Source organism: Euprymna scolopes, chromosome 45, assembly GCF_053919585.1.
Source record: "Euprymna scolopes isolate OS-2025 chromosome 45, ASM5391958v1, whole genome shotgun sequence".
NCBI classification, from domain to species: domain Eukaryota; kingdom Metazoa; phylum Mollusca; class Cephalopoda; order Sepiida; family Sepiolidae; genus Euprymna; species Euprymna scolopes.
The window spans coordinates 6828170-6846925 of record NC_136526.1 but is presented as its reverse complement, the minus strand read 5'-3'; the positions used below and the strand labels follow the sequence as shown (position 1 = coordinate 6846925).

Below are 18756 nucleotides of genomic sequence, written 5' to 3'. Positions count from 1 at the left end.
ACCATCCCATCCGCCTACAAAGTGGATCCTTCGCGGTCCCCTCCACTAAATCCCGATACAGTTTCTTCCTTGGCTGATCGAGGACATTGGTCCCCGGCAAAGCTCTAAGAGCGGTTCGGCATTCGGAGAAGAACTTGGACTCCCCCTTCGGTCTACGACGACCTTCTACCGAAGGGTTGGGTTTGAGATTGGGAAACGAGTTCTCAACCACAGGGACCCAAGGAGCGTCTCCTTCAAGTGAACGACCCAGGAAAGCCAATCTCTCGGCGTTTCTATGACACAAGAGACTGGGCTGACCCAGGCCTCCCTCGCTCGGATTTTGAACACAGACCTCTCTGCAGACATAATGCTTACCCTCGTTCCACAAAAGTGAATCGAGGCGCCCTTGTAAGCGGGTTAGTCGTTCTGCAGGGAGAGGAAGTACAGACAAACGGTAAAGGATTAGCGGAAAGACGTATGTGGCACACGCCTCCGCCCGACCCTTCAAGGACAATTTCCTTCCAATCCAAGTCTTTACTGACGATTTGACCTTAGACTGTACTTCCGACCAATTCTTTTCCAGCTGAAGTCCCGGTCCAAACCAGACACCGAGAATGCGGACCGGTCCATCGGTCCAGCTGAAAATACCTGGAAGCGAGTTTACCCCGGTCCAGGCCCCCAACCGCAGGCCAACAGACTTGCTACGGTTGAAGATGGCCCCTGTTACTTCTTCGTATCGAGCGAGCGCTTCGACCACCGCTTGAACGTCCGTGAGGCAAGACACGAACACGGTGACGTCATCGGCGAACGCGGAAACCCTGGCTCGTGTGCCTCCAGGGAGAGCTATTCCGCGCAGGACTGGTGTAGCCGCCTCGTCCCTTAACTTGCGAAGGAGGGGTTCCAACGCCAGGACATACAACAGAGGCGACAGCGGACAACCCTGTCGCACCGACCGAGAGACAGCGAATGACTCCGACAGCTTACCGTTCATCTGTACCGCTATCGTCGGCCTGTCATACAGAACAAAGATCCACTTGCGGAAGTCTGGATTAAATCCGGCAGCCTCTAGCACAGATCCTAGGAACCGATGGTCGACCCTATCGAATGCCTTGGACTGATCCAAACTGATCAGCGCGGCTTCGGCGTCGTCTTCTGTCCCCTCTATGATCGAGCATATCAAGTGCAAATTGTCTTGAATCGATCTCCCCTTCACAGCATAAGTCTGGTCCGGTTCGATCAAGTCAGTGATGACAACCTGCAAGCGATTCGCAAGAATCTTTGCCAAAATCTTTAACTCTGTGTTTAGCAGAGTCAAGGGCCTAAAATCATCAAAGTTTTCCCTCCCACCATGCCGTTGACCTTTCCTCAGCAATGTGATCACACCCTTGGTCACCTGTCCAGGGATGGAACCCTGGGCAAACCAATGGTTGAACATATCCTTCAGAATAGGGACCAACATGGGCGACAGCCTCAAGTAAAACTCGTAGGGTAAACCATCAAGCCCCGGGGATTTGTTATAGCCGACCTGCTTCAACGCAGTAATGACCTCATGTTCAGTAATAAGACCATCACAGCTAGCTGCCCGAGCCGCCGTGAGGCGGGGCGAATCAGCCAAATAGCTGCCAAACTCATCAACACTGAGTCCGGGTAGTTGGATGAAGCGCACCGATAGATGCTCCCGAAACCCCTCGCAGATCTCCCGAGTCGATACTAAGGGGTGTCCTTCCAGGTTATGTACTTTACGAATGTACCCATCCGAACCGCGCCTTAAAGCAGCCTTACGCTCAACAGCGTCAACATTCACAGCCTCGTTAGAAACTTTCTTTAACCTAGCCCTAACTACTTGACCTTCATACCGCTCGCTAGCCAAGCGGTTGAGATCTTGTTTAGCTAGTGCTAACTCTAGGGGGTCCCCCCCCCTCCACCGCCCGGGTCAGCTTATCCTCTAAACGCTTCTTTGCCTTAGCCTTATCTATTGCGAGGCGTTGGCTATACTGGACAGAGAAGCGCCTAATTTTGGCCTTGAGACTAACCCACCACTTACTCCCTGTAACCGCCCCCACTAAAGCCCGCTGAATTAGCTCAGTGACCTTCAACCGGTAGTCCTCCAGCTCCAACAAGGTGCTGTTGAACTTCCAGTATCCGGCCAGTTTAGGCCTAGCACTTAAGCTCAAACGGGCCATAACAAGTTTATGGTCCGAGTGTCCTAGCAAGTGGAACGTGGGGCAAGATAGGAAGTCTACATCACCTCTTCTAACTAACATCCGATCCAAGTAAGTGCTTGGATGGGAAGGCACTACAGGATGCCACGTCCACATCTCCCGCCCCGGATGATCCAGACGAAATCTGTCGACGAGATCGCACGAGGCCATCAGGTCAGACAGACTGCTGTCACACCACGCCGACCCGCTAGTCCCCCCGACCTTATCTATTTTGGGATCAAGGATTGCATTCCAATCCCCCATTAAAACTAACCGTTCCGGATCCACTAAGAAGCCCTCCAACCGTCAAAAAAAGGTTGCCCTCTCTACAGCAGCATTGGGAGCATAAACAGCAACAATCCGAAAAACACTACAATTAACAGCAACATCAACAACAAGCGCCCGCCCGTCCTCGCCTGCGTGAACAACATTCACCGACGCTGACAGGGTGCGACTCACTAGCAAGGAGATTCCACGACTATAGGTATTGCCATATGCTGAGTAGACATCGTAATCGTTTACCAGCACCTAACAATCCCCGTCACAAACAAAGTGGGTCTCCTGGATAGCGGCAATATCTACCTTGAGGGACACCAAGTCTCTCACAACACGCGAGGCCTTGCTTCGACACCTGATGCCCCTCACATTCAATGTAGCCAAGTTCAAAGACATGATCACTTACCTCAAGCACTGTCACAGACGGGTCTGAAATCCTGGGCAGTGAGGACATGGCAGGCCTGGCCAAGGCTGCCGGTAAGTAAATCCGATGAAGGTGATCCATCCTTGGCCACGCCCCCCACGTCCAGGGGGAAGGTTAGTTTGAGTGCCCTGTATAGCGATGGGTGTACATACATGGGGATTCTACCCTCACATTTAAAGAAAATGTTGGTCAGCGAAGGATGGTCCCTATCCACCAGCTGCTGGCCTGGGATCGCATTCTTCGCTGCCTTAATCATTGCCCACATTCCTCCAGTCCTAGCGTCCTTGTTGACCCTAACGAAAGTGGTCAACAAGGGAGCGTCCTTGAATTTAGTGGGGTCTGTTACTAGGTCTCCACCGACTTTTTCAAAGTTTTTAAGTTTATTGTACCGGACCTTCTGTTGTCCTTTAAGGTCCGGAGCCGGTTGGAGAGGGTCTGTTTCACAAATCCTGCTTCCTGGCAGGAAGGGGAGCTTTTTGGTCCGTTCAGTGCGGACTTTGGGAGTGGGGGAGGGGATCTCTTTTGGTTGATGGGGAGGTTGAGCGCTTGGGGAGGGGGTAGCCTGCTCGTTTTCTTCTTTTTGGCTCCTGTCACGGGATGAGGGGTGGGAAGAGTTTCTTGGGGCCTTTATAGGAGAGGGGGAAGGTTGTTCGGGTTGCTGGGGTGTTGGGATCACAGGGGGCTCATCATGTGTTGTTGTTGCGAGGGAGTCCCTCTCAGTCTCAGTGGGGGTAGGAGGGTTTGCGCGTGTCTTGCGGCTTTTCCTCCTCCTGGCCCTCCTGATCTCTGTTGCGCTCAGGGCCATAGAGACTGTTGTTGTCTCTTCCTCTGCCTCTGACGCGGCCTCCTCCTCAGATTCTGGTAGTTTCCTCTTGTTTGAGGAGGAGGGTGTCTGTGTGTCCATTTTCTCCGTCTCGCTCTTTGGTTGTTCTTGGTCTTGGGTGACTGTCTGCAAGGATGGCTGTTTGTTGATCTTGCCTTTCTTTACGACCGTCACCCAGCCTGTCGGTGCCTCTGGAGGATTTGCGGCCGGCGCGGGAGCAGCGGCTTGATTTGTTGTCACGCTTGTTCCCGCCGCTTTTGTGGGCTTCTTCCCTCCATTCCTCTTTGGACAGTCCTTCGCCATATGCCCTTGTTGCGTGCACAGCCAGCAATGAGGCCTCCTCCCTTCCACTATAAGGGAGAGTGTCCACTCTCCGAACTTGAGTGTGGCTGGGATGGCGTAGAATCCAGCCTTGTCCAGGACCATCTGTACTTTGTAGTCCCCGGTCATGATGTTTCTTAATCCGCGGACCGGGGTGACTTCCTCTACGTCTCCATACTGGCTTAGGATAGCCCCCAGTTGTTTGGCCTCCATATAGCAGGGGACGTTTAGAGCAGAAACATTTGCTCTCCTCTTGTTCATATAGATGGGTTGGAGCTTTATGTTCCTGCTCTGATGGCAGGTCCTGGACAGCCTGACTGCGTCTTCGGAGGTGGGGAGCAGAACATCCCACTGTGCGTAACTCCTTCTACAGATGTAGTTGGCGGGAATGTTCTGCTCCAGCAACACGTTCATCATGGTGTCCTTGTTGACGCCCGTCAGACCCCTTGTCTTGGTGTCTGAAGTTATCAGCGAGAGCACTCTTTTCTCCAGAACTTCCACTTGACCCGGGAGGGGTTGGATGTTGTTCCCCTGGGTATACTCCTTGTAAGTGGAGTCGAAGAGTGCTCTGTAGTCTTCGGGCGTCAACTTCCCTTGCTGCTCTTTGGGGCCCCATGCCGGTCCTCCATCCTGGTGGGTGTCAGCTGGACTCGGGTTGGGGGGCGTAGCTGGTGTTGTGGGGCTCTCCATTGTTATGGGCATTTTTGGTTTTGGAACGGGGCCGTTACCAGGCAAAGTAGGCCATTGTGTCTTTGGCGTTGTTTCGTCCTGGCTTGGTTTGCTCTCCGGGCCGCTCCCCTTTCTTATTTTCTTCCTTTGCTGGGTGGCTGTCCCCTTGAGGGATGGAGGTGTCTCCCCTTCTGGTGCCGTGTTCCCAACTGGAGCCTTGGTGGGTACTGTCAAGGGTGTCTCTCCTTCCAGCTTGCTTTTGTTACCACTGGCCGGAGAGTCACCCCTTTTCCGTATTTGGTCCTCTTGGGGAGTGTTGGGGGGCCAATCACTGTCTTCCCCGCCGAATAGTGAGCAGATGGAGGCTATTACATCTTCGTCCAGCGCCTCGGTTTGGTCCGCGGTGCTGTTTTCCTCCTTTTCTGTTGGGGAGTTGCCCTTTGGGGGAGCGGGGGATGGGTTCCCCGGTCTTCCTCCCTTGGTTCTGCCGTCCTGGGGTGCAGCTGGTTGGCTGGGTTCTGCACTTTCCCCAGCTAGTGACTTAACGGCAGCTTTTTCCGCTGGGTTGCCCTCGTGGGGAGCGATTGCAGGTGCTTTTCGGGGGGTCGCCGCGGGCTGCGGCCCTACCCTCCCGCTTTCTTCCAAGGTCGCCGCGCGCCGGGGCCCTACCTTGTTTCCTGGCGCCGTCTCGCCGGGAGATGCATCAGCTCCCTCACATAGGGAGTCGTTAGCAGTTGAGATGCTGCGCATTTGGGGTGACGTACCCCTCCTGCCTGGCATCGTGGCGGTTGCACTGGCCGCTGACGCAGACCAAAGTGTAGTGGGAGAAAAGAAAACCCAGGGGAATGGAGGGGGAGGAGGGGGAGAAGTGGACTTTGAAGAAATTAGAGTTTTTGACTTCCCCTCACGGGGATGTCGGGTTAGCAGCTCAGATCCCCCCGCAAGGGGGGAGAGCAGAGAAGAAAGACGCAGTGGGTGCTAGCGGTTCAGAGTGCCGCGTCGCAATTAAGAGAGAGAGGGGATAGGCATCCCTGCCCACAGAGGGGAGCAGAAACGAAGCACCCGCTCTACCCCACGTCACCCTACCCACTAACTTACCCCAACGGAAGCGAGAAAGAGAACCCTGTCTGCTCGATCCACTGGGAGAGCAGCGAAGATAGACAAAGTTTGGGACTGGCAGGTCAGAGTGCTGCTCAGGCAATTAAGTGTGGAGAAAATAGACCATCCCCTGTCTCTAGAGGGAAGAGACCGGAACGAAGAAAAAACGCATGAAAAAAAAAAACAACAAAAGCAGGTCTCAACTACCAGCTAGTGGTGTTGGTCCCGAGATTCCAGTCTCCCAAAAAAGGGGATCGGTTTCCGGGTCCAAGCTCCCACAAATGTGGAGTCGGTCCTTTAGGTCCTGACTCCCCAAAGGAGGGGGTCGGTCCTTGCTAACAAAGGTTAGTAAGAAAAAACACCTTAACCTAGCCCGAAAGCCCGGTGGTGGGTCAAGTTTAGTAACTGAGAGAACAGATACTACACTTTGATCTTGTTTATATATTTTATTGAGAAAGAAAAAATTGAACATAAAAAACGTACAAAAAATTCAATTCAACAAAATTAGGCACAAGGCCCTACAAGAAATTGGGAGGGGGAGGGTACAGGGTCCTTTGACTATGTAACAGATGAGACTTTGAAGTCTTACTCTTGACTGGCAACATTTACCAAAATACCTCAATCACTCTCTGGATCCTAATCTAACTAATAACCCCAGCTTCCAATGTAAAATTTAACTATGTACAATTTGTATATTCATTTCTGTATGTTGTGTGTGCATTTTTTTTTTTTTTGTGTGTGTATGTGTGATACTACACTTTGATCTTGACCAAAAGGCCAAGCAATGTTATTTTTGTAATGCGATCGATTTCTGTATCTCTTATTGAAATCTGCCTCACTTTCTTTCTCACTTCGAGCCGGAACTTTCTTTAGGAAGGAACTTTTCTCTGCTCTCACCGTTTTCTCTGTTTGAGCAAAAGCACAGGCGCCTATACGTCAGAGTTCAGTCTTTTATTCCTCTCAAATCTCAAGAATTCTCGCGGGTAGTCTCGCCCTCTTTCCCATAAAACCAACTACGTCTACCTCTTCCTCTTCTTCCTCTCCCGGCCCCTGCTTATTGACAACAAACAGAACAGACTTTCTGTCTTTTGGAGGTGCATTAGAAGAATTGCTACTAAAGTTATTTTTTTTATCTGTTGTGTCCACGCTTTAGAACTTATGTTATCACTGTTATATTATGGGGCTGTTGCGTTGTGTGTGTACATGGATATGCTCTATAACGACGTATTTGTCTGTATTTTTGAGATGAGATTGATTGAGATTGTCGGACTGACTTCCTCATCTTGGTTGTTATTGTCACAACGTTTCGGCCGTTTTGCTCTCCGGCCTTCATCAGGTGTTTTGTATCGAACTGGGGAACCGTTTGTTAGGAGTCTCGAACCCAACCCTTTATTATTATTATGGGGGTACCTAGTGACATATGGCCGAGTGGTCCTAGACGTTGTATCAAAGTTTACAGTTACCCAAAGGTGCTGAGTTCAATCCTGAACGAAGGCAGTGAAAAAGTAACATTCAAAACAGAGAATCAGCAACTATGTCCCAGAGCCGAGCTGGAGAACACGGTACTCCCATAATAATAATAAAAGGGTTGGGTTCGAGACTTCTAACAAACGGTTCCCCAGTTCGATACAAAACACCTGATGAAGGCCGGAGGGCAAAACGGCCGAAACGTTGTGACAATAACAACCAAGATGAGGAAGTCAGTCCGACAATCTCAATCAACGACGTATATGTTGAATAATGGGGTTTATCTTTTTCTGTATATTCATGCACGTGTAAATGCGTGTATATATATACGTTGTATCATTTAGTTGATCGTCTAGTGTGTACATTTTAACATTTATGCAACAGTTCTAACAGGAAACGATTGACGTGGACATATCAAAACAGTTGTAGACAAACAGTTCTCTTTAACAGATGTAAATAAACGCAACACATACCTGAATTATTCACGAACATTTATTTTCATGATTCGGTCGCCATCTTCAAAGATTACAACGTCTTTACATCTTGGCTGCCTGAGATGACGCCGTTCCCCGCGTCATGGAGAGACCAACTCCCCCTTTTGAGTCGTCCGTTCTCTCTGATGTCCAGCTAACGACTGACTAGAATCTCCGCAAACCTACATCTCATCACGTGTCTCACCATGTGTGTCAGACGAACAGCTGATGTAATCCCAATCTAGTTATTTGTTTATGCAAACCAAAATCATGTTTATATCTATTTTATATTTTCACATTCCCTTTGCGATATCATTATTTACTGTCAATCACTTTTCCCCCAATCTAATTGTTTATTTTTCTAATCATAATAATCGATATAGCGACCCACTCACTCTCGAATCAATCAATTAATAATAATAATAATAATAATAATAATAATAATAATAATAATAATAATAACAGTAATAATAATAATAATAACAATTATAATAATAATAATAATAATGACAATGGTAATAATAATAATAGTAATGATAATAATAATAATAATAATAATAACAATTATAATAATAATAATAATAATAATAATAATGACAATGGTAATAATAATAATAATAGTAATAATAATATAATAAAAACAATAATAATAATAATAATAATAATAATAATAATAATAATAATAATAATAATAATAATAATGTTTTGACCCTTGGCCTTGCTTGCCACAGTTAACACAGATACTACGCTATGATCACAGCCCAAAAAGTCACAACATTACAACCAGGAAAATAAGTAAGATTTTTCGTCAACTATTCTTCTAATTGCCGGATCGTCATCTTTCTCACTGGCGACTGTCGCTGGGAACACACGTGGGTCCACAAGTACAAAAATAAAATAAAACAAACACAGGAACAAAAAAAAACACAGATGCGGATTCTTAATATACATATCGGTTGGAACCTGGGTGTGCGTGAAACTACCCTCTAGATACTCAGGTTCACATTTATCTCTACTGTCGAGGCCATCTTTGTCGGCTATTTGATTAATTCATCTCTGGTTGTTGCTCTCGATCTGGTCCAAACCATGATCCGACTTCAGTGGCGTTCAAACTCCCATCCACTGCAAACGGCAGCTCGGTGTCAACTGTCTTCTCTGCGTCCGTATCTGAAGTCCCCCACTCCGGCTACCAGAAACTGCCCTTCCCTGTGTTATCTGTTCTGTAGATTTCTATTGTCATTGTCAAATCTGCAGGCTTGATCTAAAAATACCTACAGATTCATTGTTTGCTACTTCCTATCATTTATTGGGTGGATTTCGTACATCTATATATCTATAAAAGTGAACGTGTATCTGTGTCTGTGTGTGTGTCTGTGTATATTTTCCTTCGCAATAACTCTATTAATTTCCAGTCTACAGACTCAAAATTTGATATACAGGATACTGAGATTTGGGAAAATCGATGTGATCGATTTTTCGCCAGAAATTTGGCGGTTAAGGGGTCAAAGTTCAACGATTTGACCTTTGAGAACTCTACCAAACTCCTCTGACAATTTTGGGTCTAAACACTTGAAATTTTAGATATAGATTCCTTGGACATGGATTTAACTTAAGTTGATTTTAGCCCAAAACAATAAATTTTAAGGGGTCATAATAGGGGGTCAAAGTTTAAAATATTAATAAATGTTTTTTTTTGTTTTGTTTTTCTCAGCATACACCTCAACTAACGGGGCAACACCGGGCACCTATGCTAGTTTTATATAATTTTTTTACTCCGAACTCACTTTTTCAAACTTAACATATTCAATAGAGACATCGCTACCATTTGTCTTTTTCAAATACATCACTAAACATTGTATGATTTTCAAACCGAATAAACATGTTACATTAAATAAAAACACTAAAAACATATCCAGTTAGGTAGAAAAGTAACTTATCTTGCCTTTGATAACGTTTATTTGTTATATATTTGTTTTTTTTTTATAACTTTTTTGGAATTTGTGTGTGTGTAGTAAAACGACCCCCGCCCCCCGAAAAGAGACGGGACTTGGGTGCGATTTTATCGTGTTATCAAAATAGAAAAAAAAAAAATGCCGCGCGAGACAGTTGATGATTTTAAAAGACAGGAGCGATAAAACTGTATTTAAAGAAAAAAAAATTTAAGTTCAGAAGCGAACACTCTATCGATCGGACCAAGACGTCACCGATGTTATAAGACTGCAAATTTAGCTTTTTGAAAATGAAACAACAAATCGACCGTTAACGTATGCACGATTAACAAACAGCGTTGAAACCAAGAATTTTACCTTACATCCCCTTTCAAACAAAACAACATTTCTACATGTAATGATCTGGAGATTTTTTTTTCTAATTTTTCGATATTATGGGTCCGAGATATCGCTCTTTCTAAAATTACCAGGTCTATGTCGGTCCGAGATATCGCTCTTTCTAAAATTACCAGGTCTATGCCTTTTATATAATAGACTAACTTGGGTGCCCGGCGTTGCACGGGTGTTTGAAGGTGTCTATTGAAAGAAAAAAAAAAGTGGCAGTAGGCAGGCAGGCTCAAACCCATATCGCGAAGGAAGAAAAGAACATGAAAAAAAAAACGTGACATCTTTGCTGTTGCATCCATTGCATAACCGGAAGTGACGAATGTCAAAAATTAAGGCTAGTCAATCGAAAAGAATGGATGACTTTCGGAAATATTGGCGAAAAAGCGACCCCCCCCCTGTAGAAAACTACCCTGTTGAAGATGAAGGAATTAATGTTTTTGGCTAATTTTTCGATATTTGTCAGCCGAAAGTTTGAGCTTTAATACTGGTTTTGTCACGGATGCCAAAAGTTTTTAACGTACATACAAACACACAAATACACAGACGACTGAGATTTATATAGTAGAAGATGATTAGATGTCTACAAAGAGATGATCTTTAAGGATCAGAGTTTTCAAGTCTTCTGGATATACATATATATATATATAAAGCTGACCGTCTCTGTGTGTGTCTGGGTTAGTGTGTGTGTATGTGTGTGTGTGTGTGTGTGTGTGTGGTCACGAATAGGCTCCTATATGGTTGACTATTATAGAAAACTGATCACATATAATGATAGAAGATGTATCGAGACACAGGAATGGGTATGTTTGATCTGGCATAATGATGTTTCATTAAAATTGTGGGGTCCGCGTACGAACCTAGTCCACAAAGTATGGAAATAAAAAATTAAAAAAATTAAAAAAAAAAAAAACGTTTACAAGTGTTTTTGATATAGATATACATAAGAATACTTTGATAAGTATGTTTTAACTTAAATAGGGATGGTATAATAAAATTGTGGGGTCTGCGTTCGCGCCTTGCCTCCATAGAATGGAAATAGGCACAAACTTTAATAAAGACTTTTCATATGTATCTGCGTAAGTATACTTTGATAATTATGTTTAAGTTTGAAGAAATATGGTATAATAAAATTATGGAGCGTTCGTTCGCACCTGACCTCCATAGAATGGAAATATGTCTCAAAGTTTAACAAGTTTTTTTTTTTAATATAGATCCACAGAATATTGTGATAAGTGTTTCAATGGGAACAGGTATGGTATAATAAATTATGGGGTTTATCTATTTTATTTTTACTTTCATCATATTTTGCTTTGGTTTTGATACCCCCAAACTCGAAGCTATCTCTTTACAACCCTTCCTTTTCATAACCTATCATACTTTCATAAATCAGAGTCCATTTTCTGTAGGCTGTTTTTGAACCCAGTCAACGACGGGTACTTTTGCTAGTATATATATATATATATATATATATATATATATATATATATATATATATATATATTCGGGAGAAGCAAGTTTATCGCTTGTTGCTTGAGGCGCCCTCACTTGGGAATGCTGATGGGGCTACTCAGGTATATTTTTTGCAGGGTTTAAGGGATCCTTTTTTTAGCACTGACTCATTTTCCCACCTTCCGACCTTGTGTCATGTCCTCTCACGGTGGGAGAGAGGTAAATATAGGCCTCGGGCTGCATCCAGTGTAGTATCTGTTCTGATGCTACACTCAAGATAATAGCTGGGAAAAAATGTCAGAACACATTCTTATCAATTCGTACCAACTCCTTTTAACTTAAATCGAAATCAAATTTTACCTGACTCCGCTTCAAACAAAATGACATTTCTACATGAAACAAATGACGATTTTTATTTAATTTTTTGATATTATGTTTCCGAGAAATCGCTTTTTCAAACATTACCAGGTCTATGCCGGTTCAATGCGGATGACAAAGCTTTTAGCGGACATACAAACACACTACGACATTAACACATAAAACACACACACACAAGCACACTTACAAAGTAACACACAAACACACAAATACACGAGCACACTAACACACAAACACACACATACACGCAAACACACTAACACAGTAACACACAAATACAACAAATACATAAACACACACTTACACACAGACACACAAACACAGTAACAGACAAACACACAAACATACAAATATACAAACACACTAACACAAAAACACACACTTACGCATAAACAAACTTACATAGTTACACACAAACACAGTAACACACAAACACGCTCTTACACATAAACACACACAGTAACACACAAATACACTAACACACAAACACACACAAACACACAAACAAGCAGATGCAACAAACACACAAACACACAAACATAAAGACGATTGAGACTTATATAATATATGGAAAAATGTCAGAACCCCACAGTAACACGCAAACACACGCTTACACACAAACATACTTACACAGTAACACACAAACACACAAACACAGTAACACATACATAAAAACGATTGATTCGCACCATAATTCTACGTCTATGCTCTCTAAAAATCGACTGCCTATTCTCTCCAATTCTTTCCTTTGATCGCCACTACAAAGAAACTATTACAGGGTTAAATGATAAAAATGTCGCCCTAAAGCAAACAACACCACATCTTTATTTTAAAACTTTTATTGAAAAAATCAATTCAGGTAAATTATTATGCAGTAGAGCTAACATCTAATCAATGTATCCGCCTTCAGCCTCAATCACCGCCTTGATAAGGGTCCGGAACTGGGTGCATGTATTTTTCACAAGCGCTGGCAGGAGCTCGGCGAATACTCGGCGGATGTCGGCGATCAGGCTGGCCTTGGTGTTGTGAGAGGTCATGTTGGTGATGTTCTTGACGTATCAACAAATCGAAATAGGTTCAGGTTGTGAGAGGAAAGGAGCCAGTGAGAGAAAGGTCGTAGCACTCCTTTTGAAGCCAACCCTGATTCTCTTTGGATTTATGAGCCGGCGCTGAGTCCTGCTGCCACACCCCCGTTTTGCCAGCGGCCACCTGATTTCACCAGGGGATCACGACATTCTTCAGCACATTCAGGTACACTTTGGTGTTGACTTTCAAGTCGGCTTCGAAGATGTGAGGTGGCATGATGTGGCCCTCACTTGAAACCATACCAAAAACCATAACCGTGGCTGGAAAGGGTCGTCCTATGTGTTGAGCTGTGCTCTCAAGCGTTGAACCATCCAGATTTGCATTTTGAGGGCGCTGGCAATGGTCCTGTTGTCATAACTTAGATCGTACAGTGGTGCAGTGTTGTTTTACCGTTCTACCTTTGTTAGCAGAAATGAGTGGACATGTAATTTTACCTTTCATTTTTGTTTTTCAGAATGGCAACCAATGTTTCTGCGGCAACGGCTATACGTTTTCGCCAGATTGCACGTCACAATGTAGAAAAGGCCAGAAAACATGTTCGGGCATTTTTTCCGTGGCAGTCTATAATACGCGTAAGTAAAATATTTGTTATGATCTACGAGGCGGCTTCTATAATTTTCCAGACCTTTTTCCATCTATATATCTATATATATAAAAGGCAGTAGACATCGTATGTATGTCCAGCAAATGCTTTTTCGGGGAGGGGGGTCTCCGTGGGGTGACTATGTCTTACAACTGTTTATACACCCCCTAGATCATAATTATGATTTGTGAATGCACGTCGCGTCTAGATTTATTCACTTTTACAAAATTCTTGCTATTTCGGCCCCTCTCGTGTTGATTCGGCTTTTTCGTACAAAAGCAAAATTAAATCTAATGTGAAGGTGTGGTTTCCTCATGTCGGCAACGTACAGAGAGCAATCAGCTTTTGATCAATTACTATTCAATTTGGACAATACCCTTTAAATGGGGAGCTGTTCCCCCCCAACATCTTCGGGAAACAACATCAGCCAAAGTTGGGTAAACAAACCCCAAAAAACTGCCTCGCAGTAAAAGTTAACTGCAGCATTTCTATTTGACCTCATTAAATACGGTGCACCTGTCAATTAGGTTTTAATACTTAAATAAATTCAAACGTGTCTCTGTTCCTCTCCCTTGCTGGCCTTCCCTGTGTTATCTGTTCTGCAGGCTTGATCTAAAAATACCTACAGATTCATTGTTTGCTACTTCCCAACTCTTTATAGTATCACACTGTCTGTATACTGCAGAAGTGGCGAAAATCCGTATTTAAATCTTCTCATTTATTGGGTGGGTTTCGTATTTTTTCACACTTTATTTTCCACCAAGGCTTCAGATTCAATCCTACCTACCTACCAAAACTTTTTACCATCTACACCCCCAACACACACACCTACAAACACCTGGACAACGCCGGGCACCCCCATTAGTCTATATATGTATAAAAGCGAAAATGTTTGTTTGTTTTTATGTGTGTGTGTGTGTGTGTGTGTGTGTGTGTGTGTGTGTGTGTGTGTGTGTGTTTTCGTGTATGTCCGTGAAAGAGTTTTTTTCCCAGGCCTTCGCTCATATTTAAAACTTTTTATATCACGTCTAAATCATAATAACTACGACTTAACAATGGGGGTCGCGTGTGTATTTAATTAGCCCAAATTTTATCAGCTCGCCGCGTCTTCGAAAAGTGAAAGCGAATGATCTGGCCTGCAGCACAAAACTAGGTCAGACACCAAGCCACTTCCTAGTGTTTATTTCGCTTCATAAACCTTCATATAATGCCCTTATCAGTTCCTCTTCCTCATGGCCGAGATGGTTAGGTGTCTGGCTTTTTTTCCCTTTCGTTTCCACCTTCGCATCAAGGCTTCATGGTTCAATCCTACCTTCCTACTAAAACTTTTTTTCTTTTAACATTTTTTTTTACATACACCTCAACGCCGGATACCCTACACTAGTCCGTAATATAAAAGGCAAAAATGTGTGTATGTCTGTGTGTTGTATGTCTCATAAAAACTTCTGACAGACACATCAGAACATGACAAAATCGTTATCGTTTCGAAATCCGATCGCCTAAACGATAGTTGGAGCTTCTAACCTTTGCACTATACAACTGCTGCTATGCGGGCAGTGACTTAACAATGTTTTGACATTGTCCAAATACCTAAGCTCAATTTGTTTATCCGATGTCATGAACATAAAAGTCAATTTTTACATGATAAACCTGGTGCATTCGTTTGAGAAAGAGAAATTCCATCTCCAAGTATATATATATATTGATATTGAAAGGAAAATTTCTATAAAACCATAAAATCATAGAATTGTCATCCTATTAATGAAACGGCTGTAATGAAGAGATCCAAGGTGAAAGAAACAAGAATTATATAAATTCCAACAAAATCTTGTACTATATATATATATATATATATATATATATATATATATATATATATATATATATATATATACGTTTTATTTTATTTTTTTTTTTATTACCGTATCTTTCTGTTAAGTTACATTATTGTCTGCCACTTTTTCTTGGCCTTTTGGTCAAGATCAAAGTGTAGTATCTGTTCTTCAGATGCTGCACTTCATTTTCTTGTTCTCTTTCGGTGGAGGAGAAATCCTTCACGACTGAGACAATTTTGAATTTTTGTACTTTTTCTCCACGTTAAAAAACGACCCTGGTGTCTAACTCTGTCCCGTGGGGAGGCATAGTAAATAGGTACATTATTGTCTGCCCAAAAAAAAACGGCTGGGTAGCTGAAACAATAATGTAACTTAACAGAAAGATACGGTAATAAAAAATAAAACGTGTATTTGCTCTAGAACAGTATTGAACACTTTTTTCAGTTTTTATTAATTACCATTTCCACTAAATATATATATATAGATGTAATGTAATATACTAATTCTCCAAGTTCCAAATATCAAGTTTTCTCAGTTGGCCATTTATTAGTTTTCAAAATCTATCCACTACAATATTATTTTGTAATGCGGCTAACAAGTCTGCAAAATTATGTTATTGCTGCATATTTAGTCATGTATCTGATATTTTGAACTTGGAGAATTACTATGCTACCATATAACATATATTATATGCGCATATCTTTTTATATTTTGCAGATATTCCAGAACCGGATCCGTGTAAGTATGATTACAAATATTCCATATGTAATTAATAATAATAATAATAATAATAATAATAATAATAATAATAATAATAATAATAATAAGATCTCTAACCCAACACTACCCCCCATTGCCACATCACCCATCCCACCAAAGAGCGAGATCAAATAACCAAGAAGAGTCAAGAAGGCAGGAAAGACCGATGAACTTACCAGACCTCAGCCGAATAAGTGCAAAGAGAACTGGGCCCTTGGGGAGGCTTATTGCCACTCAAACCCCAGCAAAGACCAATAGCTGCTGCCAACGAGAAGTCAACGGCAAGCAGCTGCTGCAATGATGCAAATTTATTGTGCAAATGTTATCGAAAGAGAGGGAGAGTACTGGAAACCTGGGGAGACTTGTCGTCACCCAGCATCCAGTGAACACTACAGGCTGTTTTCAGGGGAAGATCTCCGAAGACCTGTGCGAAAGCTCCTTGTGAGCCAATAATAAAAATGATAATAATAATGGATAAACCAGGAAAATAGGAAATGTAGACTCTGTGGAAAAAGAGACGAAACTGTAAACCACATAATAAGTGGATGCAGCAAGCTAGCCCCAAAAAGTATAAAAGGATAGGCATGACTACATGGGTAAATCAATACACTGGGAACTCTGCAAACGACTGCTCTTTGACCATGTTGACAAATGTTAAAAGCAAAGACAGTTCTGGAAAATGGAAACCATTGAGATACAAACAGATAAACTCATTCAAGCAAGGAGACCAGCGCATCATAATAATTAATAAAACAGGAAAGAAGCTGCCAAATTGCAGATTTTGTCGTCCCAGTAGTACACAGAATTTGCCAGAGAATTGAAATGAATACGGAACACAAAGAAAATCGTAATCCCAAGAATTGTAAAAGTATTAGCAACAGTTTCAAAGAACATTAAAAAAAAAGAAGAGAAATCAGAATCAAGGGGAAGATTAAAACTAGACAACAGACGGAAATGCTGAAAACAAATGAAATCTTAAGAAAAAACCCTTGAATAAGGAAACCAACCAATATGAGCTACAAACTCTAATCGATCATATGTAAACTTCAATAAGAATAAATAAAATATTAGGTTGGTGCAAAAATAATGCCATGTTTTAACGTTTAACTTCGAAAGATCAAAACTCCTTTCATAATAAACTTTATTAATCAAAATAAGAACCATTAGAATCAGCACAATTTTTTTGCCAACGTGAAACAAGTTTATTTATCTCATTAGCATAGAAATCCGGAGTTCTGGAAACAATGAAGTCATTGTAGGCCGATTCAGCATAATCTCGGCTTTTGAAGCAGTTTTCGCACAGGAAGTTGTAGAGATGCATGAACAAGTGATAATCGGTGGGCAACAGATCCAGTGAACATGGTGGATGAGGCAGAGTCTCGTAGCTCAATTCGTTCAGCTTCTGCAGGGTTAGTTGAGAAACATGAGCACGAGCGTTGTCATGGATGAGAATTGATCCCTTCATATTGACCAATCTCGGGCACATACATTGGAGCTTCTGATGCATTTCTTCAATTTGTCGGCGGTACTTTTTCTTTTCCGCCGTAATCGTTTCACTTTTTTTTTTTTCTTCTTCCTTTGAAGATTGTAATGCTGGGTATGGGGCAGCCAAACCAGCTGCCAACATTGCCCCGCTTTTTTATTGAAACCAACCAAGAGCTCTTTTTAGTATCCTTGACCAATCTCAGGCACATACATTGGAGCTTCTGGTCCATTTCGGCAATTTGTCAGCAGTACTTCTCTGCCGTAATTGTTTCGCCCGGATTCAAGAAGCTGTGGTGGATGAGACCGGCCGCAGACCACCAAACAGTCACCGTAACCTTTCTTGGTGAAATTTCGGCTACGGGAAGTGTTGTAGAGCTTCTCCAGCATCCAACCACTGTGTCGAACGTCGCCGGTTGTCATAGAGGATCCACTTCTCATCACACGTACAACCCGTTTGAGAAATGGGTCGTTTTTTTTTTGTTTTTGTTTTTTGCACAGGAGCGTAGAAGACACTTTAAAACGACAATTTCTTTTATTATCGTTCAATTCATGCGGCACCCATTTATCCAACTTTTTTGACTTCCCTATTTGCTTTAAATGGCGAACAACTGTTGAGTGGTCGACCCCGAGTTCAACGGTGATTTCTCAGGTGGTTTTGCAAGGATTGGCTTCAATTAAGTCTTTCAAATGCTCGTTATCAACCACAGTCGGCCAGCCGCGACCGTCTTCACCGTCAAGGCTCTCGTAACCATTGCAAAATTTCTTGAACCACCGTTGTGCCACACGTTTGTTAGTGGTCCTTGGGCCAAACGCATCATTGATATTACGAGCTGTCTTTTATAACTTAAAATATTGCAGCATTAAGAATTTTTAATATAAAATGTTATAAATTGAATTTTAAAAAAAATTCTTCATGCTGCTATATTTAAATTATACATTTTTTACTGGAATATCTTGTCCTTTTCTTTTCCAGTTTTAACAACTAGCCCTTACTTTGCCATGTTTAAGCTTAACCATATTACTTTTCATGCTCGCAGTTCTCTCTCTCTCTCTCTCTCGCCCTCTCTCTCTCTCTCTCTCTCTCTCTCTCTCTCTCTAGAAGTGTTGTAGAGCC

At 42.7% G+C, this 18756-nt stretch overlaps 1 pseudogene; it reads left to right on the top strand.

Moving 5' to 3' along the window:
* Window positions 1-15519: 15519 nt before the first annotated feature.
* On the top strand, window positions 15520-15664 carry LOC145269958 (U2 spliceosomal RNA; annotated as a pseudogene).
* Window positions 15665-18756: the final 3092 nt, after the last annotated feature.